The 14,430-nt window shown below is 45.2% G+C and overlaps 1 protein-coding gene across 1 annotated transcript in view; it reads left to right on the top strand.

The window, feature by feature from the left end:
* EXOC4 (exocyst complex component 4) overlaps positions 1–14,430 on the top strand; it is a 592,122-nt gene that overhangs the window by 575,175 nt on the left and 2,517 nt on the right. The gene's annotated exons all lie outside the window — the stretch shown is intronic.

The following is a 14,430-nucleotide window of genomic DNA, read 5'->3' as shown; positions in this document are numbered from 1 at the left end:
CAGGCTTTTTTGTGCAGTTCTGAACCAGTTGATTGTACATATGGCAGGATTTTGGCCACAGTAATTGTCGTTCCCAAAGGATAGCTAGAATTGTATTCGTTTTTTTGCTGACTGGAGCAGTTTTTGCAGTACTTTCCTTCGAACTGCTGACTCTCCTCTTTGGTGCTGCATTCATTTCCAAGTATCAGAGGGGTAGCCGTGTTAGTCTGAATCTGTAAAAAGCAACAGAGGGTCCTGTGGCACCTTTAAGACTAACGCAAGTCTGAAGAAGTGGGCATTCGCCCACGAAAACTTATGCTCCAATACTTCCGTTAGTCTTAAAGGTGCCACAGGACCCTCTGTTGCTTTATTCATTTCCAAGTCTCCCCTCATTTCCACATGAGGCGGGGGAATATGGCTTCATATTCTTTATAAACTGGCATACGGTTTAGGTAATTTTTTACCATATGCAGTAAAAATGCAAATGCGTGTGGTTTATTTGCAAATGCAGGCATTAATAACTGATATTTAAACAGGTCAGATGAGCGCTATTACTGATATATTTAAAAAGATTTTTTCCCAATCATTTGAACACTCAGAATCAATTTGAATACAATATGTAAATTGAATTTAATTTTTTTTATATAAAGTTGCACTTATCTGCTTGAACCATTAAATTTACTATTTAATATGTACTTTCCAGCTCACTTGGCTAGAATTTCATTGCTCCTTATCTGTATAAATTTAATTAGCCTTGATATCATCAGTATATTATAGAACTAATTAAAGATTTAGATAAATGCTGAGGGTGCTTATTTAATACCCTATAAAGTTCCATTTGGAAAGTGAGAATTTCTGTTCTTCGCTTCATTTTGCCAGTCAATGTGAAGCCACCAGGAGTGTCCTAGACATTGTTTATGAACAATTATTTAACAGGTTTGAATGGTCTTTTTTGATGCCTTAATATGGATTAAGAAGTTTAGTTTTAGGTTTCTTTAAAAAAAACTCAGCCAAAATCGCTTGGCCCCCAGCTTAGAGTCCTGGACTCTGGAGTCTGTCCCTGAAGGAAGCAACAGAGGGTCCTGTGGCACCTTTAAAACTAACAGAAGTATTGGGAGCATAAGCTTTCGTGGGTAAGACCCTCACTTCTTCAGATGCAAGGGAGGCTCAAGTACAGATTTGGGTAATGGGACATCAGTGCTCTGTTCTCATCTCTGCCACTGTTTTTTCCCTTGGACAGATCATTTAAACTCTCTGTGTCTCAGTTCCCCCATTTGTAAAAGGAGCTCACACCTCACCGGGAATGGAGGTGTAAACCTTAATTCATAAAAATTTGATGAGCTTGATAAGTTTATGGAGGGGATGGTATGATGAGATGTCATATGGCCCATCTGCGACTGCTATTAGCATATATCTCCTGCAGTTGGTGATGGAACACTAGACGGGGAGGGCTCAGAGTTACTATAAAGAATTCTTTCCCAGGGGTCTGGCTGGTGGATCTTGCCCCACGTGCTCAGGGTGTAATTGATCTCCATTTTTGGGACCAGGAAGGAATTTGCCCCCAGGTCAGCTTGGCAGAGACCCTGGGTTTTTTTTCCACCCTCCTCTTCAGAGTGGGGCACGGGTCACTTGCTGATGATGGACTCTCTGTAACTTGAAGTCTTTAACTCAAGATTTCAGGAGTTTGGTAATTCAACCAGACGTTAGGGGTCTATTACAGGAGTGGGTGGGTGAGGTTCTCTGGCCTGTGATGTGCAGGAGATCAGACTAGATGATAATGATGCTCCCTTCTGCCCATAAAGTCTAAAGAGCCTATAACATGTTTTGATTTTCAGAGGAGTGCAAAGTAGCATTATTTTATAAATTCTTTGTTGGTTCTTCCTTTCAACGTATATTTCCTTTAACACATCATTTCACTTCTTGAAAATTTCCATCATTATTCCCCTAAGTGAGACTGTTTATATACTTTATTCTTTTTTACTTCAGGAAGGCATTGGTGATGGTATTCTTCATTTCCTGTCCTGAATTGCTACATAGTTTTGCACTGCCCTGTTACAGAGTTGCTGTCTTTCTTTCCTCTGACAAGAGGCTGTGTGTCAGTAGCATGTGAAGTGATCCATTATATGGTTTCAAAGTTCTTTGGGTTATTTTGAGATGAAGGATCATTATTAGGATCGTTATCATTGTCTGAACAGGCCCAAAAGATGGATTAAGTTAAACAAAGAACATTTTAAAGGGATTATGAGGAATAGTGGGACCGTCCCTATCACTTTGGTACATTTAAAACCATGACTGGACATAGCACGTAGAGAATACAGTGTAGGAAGTGATTCTGCAAAGCTGGTGGAATGGACTCCAAGATGTACAGTAGTAAGTGTTCCATTTCAAATTTCTATTCTGCTCGCATGGGCTCCCAGTGGGAAAGAAGGACCAGAACTCACCCTTGTAGGTTCCTACTCGCTTTAAAACACCCATCATTGGAAAACGTGCAAAAATCACAGTTGTCTTTGTAAAGAGTGGTAATGTCTGAGAAATACTGAATTCCATGGGCTCCCCTTTGCCCAGTGTACCAAGTTAAAAAGTCTTGTCTTTGCATTCAGGGGCCTGCACAATGCTGCTGACACTTTAGACCTCATCTCTCCCCTGCCTAACTATCGTCATGGGAGACTTGAATGCCAAGGTCGGTATGGACAACACAAACAACGACAGAGCAATGGGAAGACATGGCCATTCAAGTCATCAAGTCCTTAAAAAATGGGAAAGCTCCTGGCAAGGATAACTTGAATGCAGAATTGTTCAAAGTAAATCCTAAATTAACAGCATCTATCCTGGCTCCTCTATTTACATCAGTCTGGGAAAGGGAAAAAGTGCCAGATGAGTGGACCAATGGGGTCATAGTGAAAATACCAAAGAAAGGAACTCTCAGGGATTGTAATAACTGGCGTGGTATCACACTTCTATCTGTGCCAAGCAAAGTATTGTGTAAGATCATAGTCCAGCGTATATCAGAGGCAGTTGATAGGGTTCTCAGAAAAGAGCAAGCTGGTTTTCGGAAAGGGCGTGGATGCACAGACCAGATCTTCGCTCTACAAAACATAATAGAACAGTGTTTAGAATGGCAATGGCAACTCTACATAAATTTCATAGACTTTGAGAAGGCTTTTGATAGCATTCACAGGACCAGCCTATGGTGCATTCTACGGGCATATGGAATTCCTTTCCGTATAATTAACGTCAGCAAAAGCTTCTGTCTCAACTTTACATGCAGTCAAGTATCAAAGGGGTAGCAGTGTTAGTCTGGATCTGTAAAAGCAGCAAAGAGTCCTGTGGCACCTTATAGACTAACAGACGTATTGGAGCATGAGCTTTCATGGGTGAATACCCACTTCGTCGGATCACATGCAGCCGAAGAAGTGGGTATTCACCCACGAAAGCTCATGCTCCAAAATGTCTGTTAGTCTATAAGGTGCCACAGGACTCTTCGCTGCTTTTACATGCAGTGTTGATCACAGTGAGCTCAGTTTTCAAGTCAAAACAGGAGTAAGTCAGGGATGTGTCATGTCTGCAATCCTCTTCAACATTGCCATTGACTGGGTAACATGGCGTACAACAGAAGACATGCCAAGAGGCATTAAATGGACACTCTTCTCATCCCTTGAAGACCTGGACTTCACAGCTGATGTTGCTCTCCTACTCAATTCAACACATTCAGCCAGCAAATTGGACTGAAAATCAACCGCAATAAGACAGATATCATGACCTTTAATATTGCCTCACCATCACTAGTATGGATAGAGGATTATGTTCTCACCAATGTAGAAACATTCACATACTTGGGCAGCACCATCAGCCAGGATGGTGGAACAAGCCAGGACATCTGGAACAAAATCAATAAAGCCAGGAACACCTTCAGGAGCTTAAATACAGTCTGGAAATCATCAAAATACAACATCAAAACCAAACTCAAGATTATCAGAGCTGCATACTTTCAACACTGTAGTGCAGAATGCTGGGGAATGAGAAAGTATGACATGTTCAAACTGTCTTCATTCCATACAATCTGCCTCAGAAAAATCCTCTGTATCTTTTGGCCCAGAACAATCTCAAACCAAGATCTATTGACACAGTGCAGCCAAGAGGATCTGAGCACCATCATTGCCGTGAAGCGTTGGAGATGGATCAGTCATGTGCTTCAGATGGAAACTGATTCCATCACCAGAGTAGCAAGATGGACACCTGAAGGCAAGTGAAAACGAGGCCGCCCGAAAACAACATGGCGAAGAGCTGTGGAAGCCGAGCTGAAAAACCTGGGGCACAGCTGGGGAACCATTGAAAGCCTTGTCAGAAACAGACAGGAGTAGAGGAGCTTTGTCACTGCCCTAAACGCCAGAGGCATAATAGGAACATGATGATGATCTCCCCTGACCCCCCTGCTCCACTGATGACACCCACCTTTAACCTGTTAGATTTTCTCTTCTGCCCCTATCTCTTGTGCTCCCTACTGATAGAATGTCCCTACGATCCCCGTTGCCAACCTCTTGTCTCCCCATTCAAATCACTCCCCTAAACCCTCTTCTTCCATATTGCCAACAAGAAATGAGCTAGGAACATAGGACTGGAAGGGACCTCCTGGTTCATCTAGTCCAGTCCCGTTATCACAGGCAGCCACGTCACATCCTATTCATCAACGTATCAAGCTCCATCTTAAAACTAGTTGGTTGTTTGGCCCCTACTACTCCTATTGTGAGGCGGTTCCAGCACCTTATTCCTTAGATAGTTAGAACCCTTCTTCTAATTTCCAGCCTAAATTTATTCATGGCCAATATATATTCATTTGTTCTTGTGCCAACATTGTCCTTTAGCTTCAGTAGTTAAAAGACACATATATACATATGCTCTTAATCGTTCACTCACACTCTCTCTGAATATATAACTTACTGGCACCACCAAGATCTTGCACGTACTTACACCGAGTGACTTATTACTGCAACCTTTCGCTTTCTTCATCTTAACCGCCTATGGTTTGTTATTCTGACTTGTGGTTAGCTCCTCAAGATAGGTCATTTTACTTGCTTTGTACAGCACCCAGCATATTTGTGGGTGCTGTATAAATGACTCCCTACAAAAAAAAGGGGGAGGATATAATGGGAAGAACGCTTCCTATATTTGGTCACGCCAGCATTCAGAGCTGAATTTGTACCTGCGGAATCCATACCTAACTGCCTTGCATTGTGACAGAATTGGCATCTATGTAAAAACATGAATAATAAAAGTGATGTTCCTTATACTAAAATAACACACCAGAAATCTGAAGGTCTTTCTCTTAAGACGAGAGCAAATCATTCTTAAGAAAATCGTGATTGAATTTTGAATTCACCTGACCATCCTCTGAAAAACTTTTCTGTGTGCAGGTCCCGGGTTATAGGTTAACATTAGCATTTAAATGGAGAGTCGTATTAATAGCTCTCAAAGGAGCTTGTCTCATCATGATTGCCTTTTCAGAGATGTTTTTTTTTTTTAAGTGAGAAACCCTCTTTTTTTTTTCTTTCCTCCAAAAAAGAGAGTTCAAGAGATGATCATTTTTCCCAAGAGGTTTTTATGGCTAATAAACGTGCTCAGAACTGCAGCATTGTTAAATGGGTTCAGTACTGGGGATCTGGACGTTTTTGTTTTGAAAACACAACCCTGTTTTCTGTTCTTTGGCCTCTTTTGCTCGGTCTCTTCAGATTTGTTCTCAGCGTGTCTTCCTTTGATCCCAGCCCCACGTCTGACACAGATATTAATATCGCCCATTTGTTGTTAGTACAGAAGGGAGTCACTTATAGCAGTAGCCCTTCATGGGCCAGAACCAAAGCCTACCGCAATCAATAGAGAGTCCCACTGACTTCATTGGGCATTGGATCCAGCTCCAGGTGCTCTGAAGATATAGTGTTTGTCCTCTTACCCTGAATCCTACCATAAGAATTTTAGGACACACCAGAGAATTCGGATACTTTGGGCCCAATCCCCCATTATACCCCCCTGACGGGTAATAAATAAATGGCCCAGTAGCTTTCCATGAGATGAGTTAGGGACCACTCATGCAAGCAAGAGTGGCAGGACTGAGCCTTGTGTTTGCCAGACAAATTTCATGTGTCATAAAGACAAGGCTGGTTCCGCCGCCTGTATTACCGAGTGTTGAAGAGCTTCCCCCGGGCATCCTTCGAACCATCGTTGAATTTCTGAGATATTCCATCACTTCCCCTCCCCCGCCATAAGCCCCCGTATTACTGCCGCCAATCTGCTGGGTGAATATAGAGAGAGAGGGCTGGTCCTGAGACATCTATCACCCTCTCCAGCTTCTCCCATTCTAAAGAGCAAAAGGAAGGGAGTGAATTAGTTGTTTCCTTCCTCTCCTAAGGAGGTGATTGCATTTACTGTCACCTGACATCAGGAGAAATCCATTCTAAGAACTTGTAAAAGATGTACGGACATATGGTCTGCCATACCAGGTCAAGCCAATGAGCCATCAAACCAGGTCCACAATGCTTCTGAAGAAAGCAAATCAAACCAGGCCCACGTCCCCAGCTGACCACTTGTGCAAACAGGAAGGTTGGGGGAGGGATAGCTCAGTGGTTTGAGCATTGGCCTGCTAAACCCAGGGTTGTGAGTTCAATCCTTGAGGGGGCCATTTAGGGATCTGGGGCAAAAATCAGTACTTGGTCCTGCTAGTGAAGGCAGGGGGCTAGACTTGATGACCTTTCAAGGTCCCTTCCAGTTCTAGGAGATGGGATATCTCCATTATAAAAACAAAAAAAATTCCTTCCTGACCCTGCAGTGATCAACCCCCTCCAGTGCTAAAGCCACATTGTCAGTAGCTTAGAGGGACCCGCTGTGAGAATGTATTAGTCCTGCTCCTGCACATGAGCAGAATGGGATAAAGCTGGAGTGGGATATGCTCCTCTCCATAGTGGTTGCACACTTGGCTTTCCACCTGAAGCATGAACTTTGATTACCCGTATCTCAGCCTGCGTAACTGCCACAGACTCTTCGTATTGGCTGTAACATTATCCAGTCCCTTTTCAGATCTGGGGATGGTATGTGACAGTAGCTGATCACACAGCGTGAACCTAGCTCTGATCACACTTTTACTCGTTGTAACGATGGAGTTCCTCTTGATTTACATGCGTGTAAGGGAGAGCAGTGTCAGACCATGTGTGAAGAACCAATTCCTTATTTGTTTTACACGTGACCTGTCTTTTGCTTTGCATGGCCCCTTCTTATCTTACCAGGGGAGGGTACACAAAGGAGAGGACTGATTTAGTATTTTTACCCCTCAGAGTCACAAAAACCTTCCTGATTTTTTGAGCCCCAACACCCATATACAGGATTTAATGCCTTGGGTGGCAGGGCCTGGGGGACTGCCTGACGCCCTATGGCGTCCTTTAAAGGCTGGATTTGCCTGACTGGGATTTCCCAAGGGCTCTCGATAGAGGGAAGATGCTGCAGCTTTACTCAGAGTGATCACGAAGTCATGGGCCCTTGGCAGAGAAGACCCTGCTGAGAGTGAATCTGTCCCAGTGACACTCAGACTGAGGCTTGGGAGCTGCAAGTGGCCCTTTAATGTGTCTCCTGCGGCTCTTTGTAGCACTTGATATTAAAACACTGTGTGAATTAATTATTAACCAATCAGGGTGCTTTTACTACATTATTAACCACTTGTAGAATACTTGGTCAATCATTTTGCTATGACAATTTATATATAAAGAGAGAGCGAGCGAGAGAGTAAATGAAACCGTGAATTCATACTACTGTGGTTCTTTTGGCTAATGTTGATTGTTAATTTGGCTCCTGAACCACTGAGGTCTGAGTATCCCATGTCTAACCTGTGCTCACACAGTTGTCATTATTTATGTGTATTAGCATAGCCCCTAAGGGCCCCGGTAATTGATCGGGGCCGCATTGTGCTAGGTGCTGTACAAACACAGAACGAAGAGACCTTCCCTGCCCCTAACAAGCTTACAAACACACAAATAGGCCTTACTCTCTCAAGCAGCTCTGTGACTTCAGTGGGTCTCCTCAGGTGCGAAAGGATTTGTGGGATCAGGCTCTGATCTATTCCATTCTATGCAGGTTCTGATACTGCGCCTGTCTTTGTGTATCTGACCGCCTGGAAGATCTGATGGGGGTGGACCCTTGCACCTAAACACAGTCACACTGAAGCTGATTGGAGGCCAAGGGCATTAGGGGTTTTTTGTTAGGTATGTTAATACATATTAGTATTTATTAACTTGTCTCATCAGATGGTGGAAGAGACTTCTGATAAATATTAATTGGGTTTTTTCTGTTTTAAATGGCAAGATTAAAAAGCGAAGTATTTTGCGAAATTCCATTGAGTGCAGAACAACTCTCCATAACCTGTCCTCCCCTTCTGACAATCAAAAGAACATTTGTAGTGGCAGGCACAAACACATTTCTGAAAGTAAAATGAAGAGCCTAAATAAAAAATCACAGAACAAGAGGCTAATTCCACTCACTCTTTCATATTTCATTATTTGATAACATCAGAAGATGAGTCCATCAGAATTGCTTTGGCAAAGGCAAACAGGAGTGTGTCTGATCAATATTTATTAATACTTTCAAAGACAAGGGAGGAAAAATTGAGCAGACTCAGTAATGCAGTGAATAATTATTCCTGCAAATCAGGCTTGGCCAAAGGCGATGCAATGCCAGACAGGCCGAGTTTTCATTTTACCCAATTAAAAATGCATACCTTTCTTTTTCTTTGTAGGAAATTTTTAATTAAAAAAATAATCTGATTCTGAAAAGAGTGACAGGTGACTCCTGAATTGATTAGGTGCAGATTTCTACGGCGGAAACTGAGGGTTTAGAACACGTTACAGAGGAGAATGGTGGAGGTGGCAATCTGCATCGTCATGGTAAAAGAATGCTGAAGGCGGGGCCAGCGTTAGCGCTTTTGGACAAGGTTGTGAACTGCTTCTGTCTCCCCGGTGCCAACTCAAACATTGCCTATTGATCACATGGAGATTTAAGGCGGGTTAGCAAGATGATTCGTTAGGACGCACCCCAAAACCAGAAGCTCATATCCCAGGGCGGTCAGTGTAACATAAATGCTTCCACACACAGACAAATAAAAGGGGTGTGGACATCTTTGCCCAGTCTCCTGCTGAAAGAGAAGTGCAACCCAGCTGCTTGTGCATAGTTTCAAACATTTCAGAAAGTTTTGAAAAGAACAGTTGTCCAAATAAGCTGGGGCCAGGGAGAGCACCGGAAGATTTTGTGTGTGCGTTTTAGCACATTATAGTGCAGCCTAGAATTATGGCCGCCTGACATTTCCCTGGGTAAGACTCTGCTTTCGGTTGCTTATAATTTGGTTGCTTACAACTTCACCAAACTTTGGGCTGAAATTTTCCAGGCTGGGTGTCTGTCTCAGGCTGGGTTGTTTTGGAAAGTTTCAGCTGGAATGGTTTGGCCATGTCTGAAAAAGAGACTAAGGGGAAATATATTGTTTTGCCCATGTTAGACAAAAATTCTGGTGACCTTTTCCTTGAGAGGCTCAACTGCCCTCATGCTTTGGCGCAGGGACTTGAAATTTGGCAGGGGAGTGACTGTTGTGTTAGGGAAATGCCTTTTGCCATCCCTGTGAAAATCCACCTCAATCTGGCCAAATTTATAAACTTCTGAAAAATCTCTGTGTGCACGTGCTCACTAGAAATTTGTTAGCACTTTGCAGCTAAATTCTCCAAAGGTGGCAGGCATTTCTTGACTTTTGAGTGCTTGACTTTGCAACCTTACTGTTCTTTTAATGTAGAGGATGGGGGTGGGGGGAGAAGGGTGTAGGTAATTCACATTGAACAAGATTTTCAAACTTACTCTAAAATGAGATTCCTACGTTCATACTGAGGCATTTAAATATGTGGTCTGATTTTCCAACGTGTTTTGAGCAGCCAGCAGCTCCCAGGGAGGTTAATAGGACATCACAGCATTCTGTTTGCCACAGGATTTTGCAAATGGGAAATCTCAGGTAAGAAAGGTGACGAGCCCTAACAAAGGCCAAAAGAGGAAGCTGGAATAAAATTCAGTCCTGTACTCCTTAGTCCCATACTTAGCCCACTTTACCGCAAAGCTACCCATGCTATTCAGCTACCCCTGCTTGTGACCAGAGTTCCCACTGACTGCTTAGCTGAAGAACTGGCCAAATTGCAAGCGGCTGGCTGGGAGACAGCTTGTAGCAGCCCTGTGGCTATAAAGGGGAACAGGCCCCATTCTGTGATCTGCCACCACATTCACCAACCTGGAACTGCCCGAGGTCTGTGGAGTTTTTTGGTTCCTGTGCACCAACACGGGAGGGGAGGCAGGATCTGACCCTAAAAGAATAGTGTATCCATTAGTATGGTTGGCTAGACCTGTTGGCCTCTTCATGATGGGTTCCTGAGTTAAACAATTTTGCCTCATAGTAAGGGCTTTTCAGAGCTTTGTTATCCATTTTTCTATCAGCAGAGCGGTGCTGAAGCTTTGTCATTCTTCTGGGATTACAGTACTAGGAGCCACCAGCATTAGACATTGTAGCAATAGGTCTACTTCAGGTCACGTAGAAGACAAAGTTAGGTTTGGTCTCTGCTATTTTAGTGCAGTATTAAGCAATTTGGTCCCAAAGTTTCTTAGCTCTCCCCAGAGATGCTCTACAAACATTCCATAAAAGATTTCAGTGCCGTGCTCTTAAAGGGGCTGTCTCGGCCTTACAAAATGCTTCTCAGCTGGGGCAAATAGATATTTTTGACTGCTGTCTGAAATAGCGTTGGTTTCATTCAGCACAATCAACATCACGGTCATAGTGAGTGAGACAGAGAAACAGCTGCTAAAAAGAATACATCAATAAAATCTTAGAACATCCCATGTTACCCCTGGACATTTTAGCTTTTTGGGGGGCTCACTCCATGGAAACTGCCATAGGGCTGCCAATATAGGTGTGACATAACAAAATTCCGGATGGGAACAAAATCATTATGTATTGAAATCAGTAGGAAAACATGGATGACTTGGACATTAGATGGAGTCAGGGGTGAAAGTAACTTAAAGAATTTACTGGTACGCTGGAGTCCTGAGCAGGGGGCGGGGCCTCAACCAGAAGAGGTGGGGCCTTTAAATCCCCGGGCCCTTTAAATCGAGATTTAAAGGGCCCGGGGCTCCGGCCACCGCTGCCACAGCGGAGCCCCAGACCCTTTAAATCGTAGCCGGAGCCCGGGACTCCAGGCCACCGCCACTACCCCGGGAGCCCTGGGCCCTTTAATTCGCGGGCCTGGGGACGCTGCCCTCGCCGGTACGCCGTACCAGACCATACCAGCTTACTTTCACCTCTGGATGGAATAGCAGACCTGCCCAGGAGTGTGTGGCTGAAATACCGTTGGGGTTATAACGTCTCCAGAACACAGTAACTAGAGGGCAGCATAAGATCTCTCCAGTCTGTCTGTCTGTCAGACCCCTCCCCACACACTCTTGAACAGATGAGTGCTCTAGATAACAGCCAGTAAAACACTGGGATTCCTTGGGCTGAGAGGCACTATAAAACACATCATTATTAAGCCTGTTCTGGGTGAAATGGGTGGATTTCATCCCCTGAGGGTCATGCGGGGATCCATCCCCTGACCCAGGGCTGGAACTCGCCAGAACAGCAATCCGGCACTTTTTCTGCATGGAGGACGCAAGGTTGTTCTCAAAATGGCATCCTCCACACTGTGTGACCTCTCACGCACCATTCCCATGCTGGCGGGGGAGTTACGGTAGCCCCAGAAATGAAAGTGGTCCGGGACAATTAGGCAGATGCCAAAGGTGTCCTTGGCAGAAGAAAGTTTGGGAGCCACTGTTCTATATCATCACAGATTCCCTGACCCATTTGTCCTGTGTTTCCGGTGGGGGATAGCGCCTTGTAGCATCAGCAACGTCACAAACTCTCAGGGGATGTCTTGTGATGGCTCGGGAACTTCGCCAGTGAACTGGCCCTTTGACTCTCGCTAGCTCCAGGAACTTTCTTGACTGTAACGTTAACCCTGGAAGGTAACCAGCGCGCTTTGTTTTTCAGTTTAACCCAATTTCCATTTCCACTGTCCTGCCCTGCACGCCCCCCCTCTGACACACACAGATTCTCTCCCGCCCGGGCAGCTCACCCGAACTCCTGTCCATCACCCATCCCGTGTTGCACTCAGAATTGGGGATGAGTTTTGAGTCAGCGTCATTTAGCTGTCAGAACCACCACCCTCCCAGCCGGCTCAGGGTGAGGATAACTTGGGAACAGACTTGAGCTACGGGAACAAATCCTTCAAGCCGCAGCGGTGGATTAAGTGTTGAAGGACACGGAGACAGATAACATCTCTGCTGGACTGTAGCGAGACCAGCATGGTGCGAGAATCTAGCCAGTCAAAATGTGAGCTCTGCGGCACCTGGACAAGGTCATCTGTAAAACTGATTAGTACTCCAGTCTGTATGCTGGGTACTGTGCGCAGGCAGTGGGGTCTCTCAGTGAGGCCATCCCTGGGGGCTGCACACCAAAGGACCAGAGGAATGTAACATTTAGTGCACCACTTTCCAGCGGCTCCTCAGATTGCCGTTTTAATGCATTCAGACAGCGGAGAGGAGGCGAAGGTGATAGCTTTCTTGGGCCGCCCCTGCAAGCGCTTAAATTATTTACTCCACCACGTCCCACTGCTGGAGCACACACAAACAACCCAGACTTCACCTTCAGATGCTCTGCAGCATTCCTACCTCCCCTGGCTCTGCAGCTGGGAGACATACAGGGGGGTCATGGTGCTCATTCAAAATGAGTTCTTGTTGCAATACGCTGCGTGCAAAGAGAAATGGACCTTTATCCTGAGCTTCTAAGACGGTTATTTCTTTAGGGGCCAGACAAAGGTAAAAGGTTCCTAACTGGCAAAGAGAGATTTTCCATCTATGCATTCATCCATCCTACACTCAGGGCCGGCTCCAGGGTTTTGGCCGCCCCAAGCAGCCAAAAAAAAAAAAGCCGCGATCGTGATCTGCGACAGCAATTCAGCGGAAGGTCCTTCGCTCCGAGCGGGAGTGAGGGACCGTCCGCCGAATTGCTGCCAAATAGCTGGACCTGCCGCCCCTCTCCAGAGTGGCCGCCCCAAGCACCTGCTTGCCAAGCTGGTGCCTGGAGCCAGCCCTGCCTACACTCCCTGTGCCTGTGACACCCGCAAAGAAAGGCAGACCCAGCGGCCAGGTCTCACCACCTACCTGGGAGAACCAGCTTTGCACTTCCACAAGTAAAGCAGTGTACAAGGAACTTTCTCCCAGCAGGGTCTGCCCAGAATTGCAGCCCCTGCCACCGCTAAAGGGACTGGGGGTTGATGGAGCCAGAGCCCTGACTCCTCGACACTAGCTGAAAGGGCAAGATAGCCATGGAGGGAAGAAAGTGCTGCTTCCTAAAGGGGATAACCCAACAGCACCCTAAGGCATAATGCTTCCAAAGTGCCCCTGGCCTGGGGAGCTCCAGCCCGCCTCCACACTGGCCTCTGCCTTCGTGGCACAGTCTGGACCTCAGACTCCTGGCAGCGTCATGCAATCCTTCTTGGTAAGCATTATTCTACCCATTGTACAGATGAGGCATCAAGAAGCTGTGGGTTTTGTGCAAGGCCGCACAGTTATAGTGCCATGTAAAGAAACCCAGAGTCCTGACCCCAATCCCCTGCTCCAACTGCTAGGCAACATTCCCTCCTAGAGATCACTGACATTCCCTGATTTTACAAATAATTAAAATTATTTGCGCATCATTAAATAGGTTTTATTCTTAGGAGAAGAAAAGGGGGGAGAGTAAAACCTCTCAACCAGTCTCCTACCACAAACCCAATAAAAGTGGAAGCAAGTGTAATCGCTTCTTTCTGATTGGCTGGAACATAGGAATAAAATCCAATCCATAGGCCAATCAAAGCACAACCTTTCCATAATGGTCCGGTGATTAACTGTCAGACTGTTCACCATCAACCCCCTTGGAAAGTGACACCTTCATCACTGAAATGACTCCTTGCTTAAATTCGCGGCTTTAAAATTCATTCTGTAATTCAGTGCATTTAACACTAATTGAAACTAACCAGATCTGCAGCTTCTGTACAAGCCCCGTCCCCTCGTCTCGGCTTTAACTTATTCCAAGAGCCACTCAGACCATCTGAAAGACATTTTCATTTTTTGAATTTCTTTCCCAATTACAATGACATTGACTGACTGAGTTTAGGGCCCTGCCTGTAGATCCACTCTGCTTCCAATTAGGGTTGCCAATTTTGGTTGGATGTATTCCTGGAGATTTCATCACAGGAATTCCTGGAGACCCCAGGCCTGGAGGGTTGGCAACTCTACTTCCTATTAGCATCCATCAGTCGGGGCAAGGGCATAAGCTCTTATCATGCTAATTGAACCCCTCCAACCCTAAAGGTTTCTGCC

This window comes from Malaclemys terrapin, chromosome 1 (assembly GCF_027887155.1).
Source record: "Malaclemys terrapin pileata isolate rMalTer1 chromosome 1, rMalTer1.hap1, whole genome shotgun sequence".
Classification (NCBI taxonomy): Eukaryota; Metazoa; Chordata; order Testudines; family Emydidae; genus Malaclemys; species Malaclemys terrapin.
This window is presented reverse-complemented; position numbering and strand designations above follow the sequence as displayed.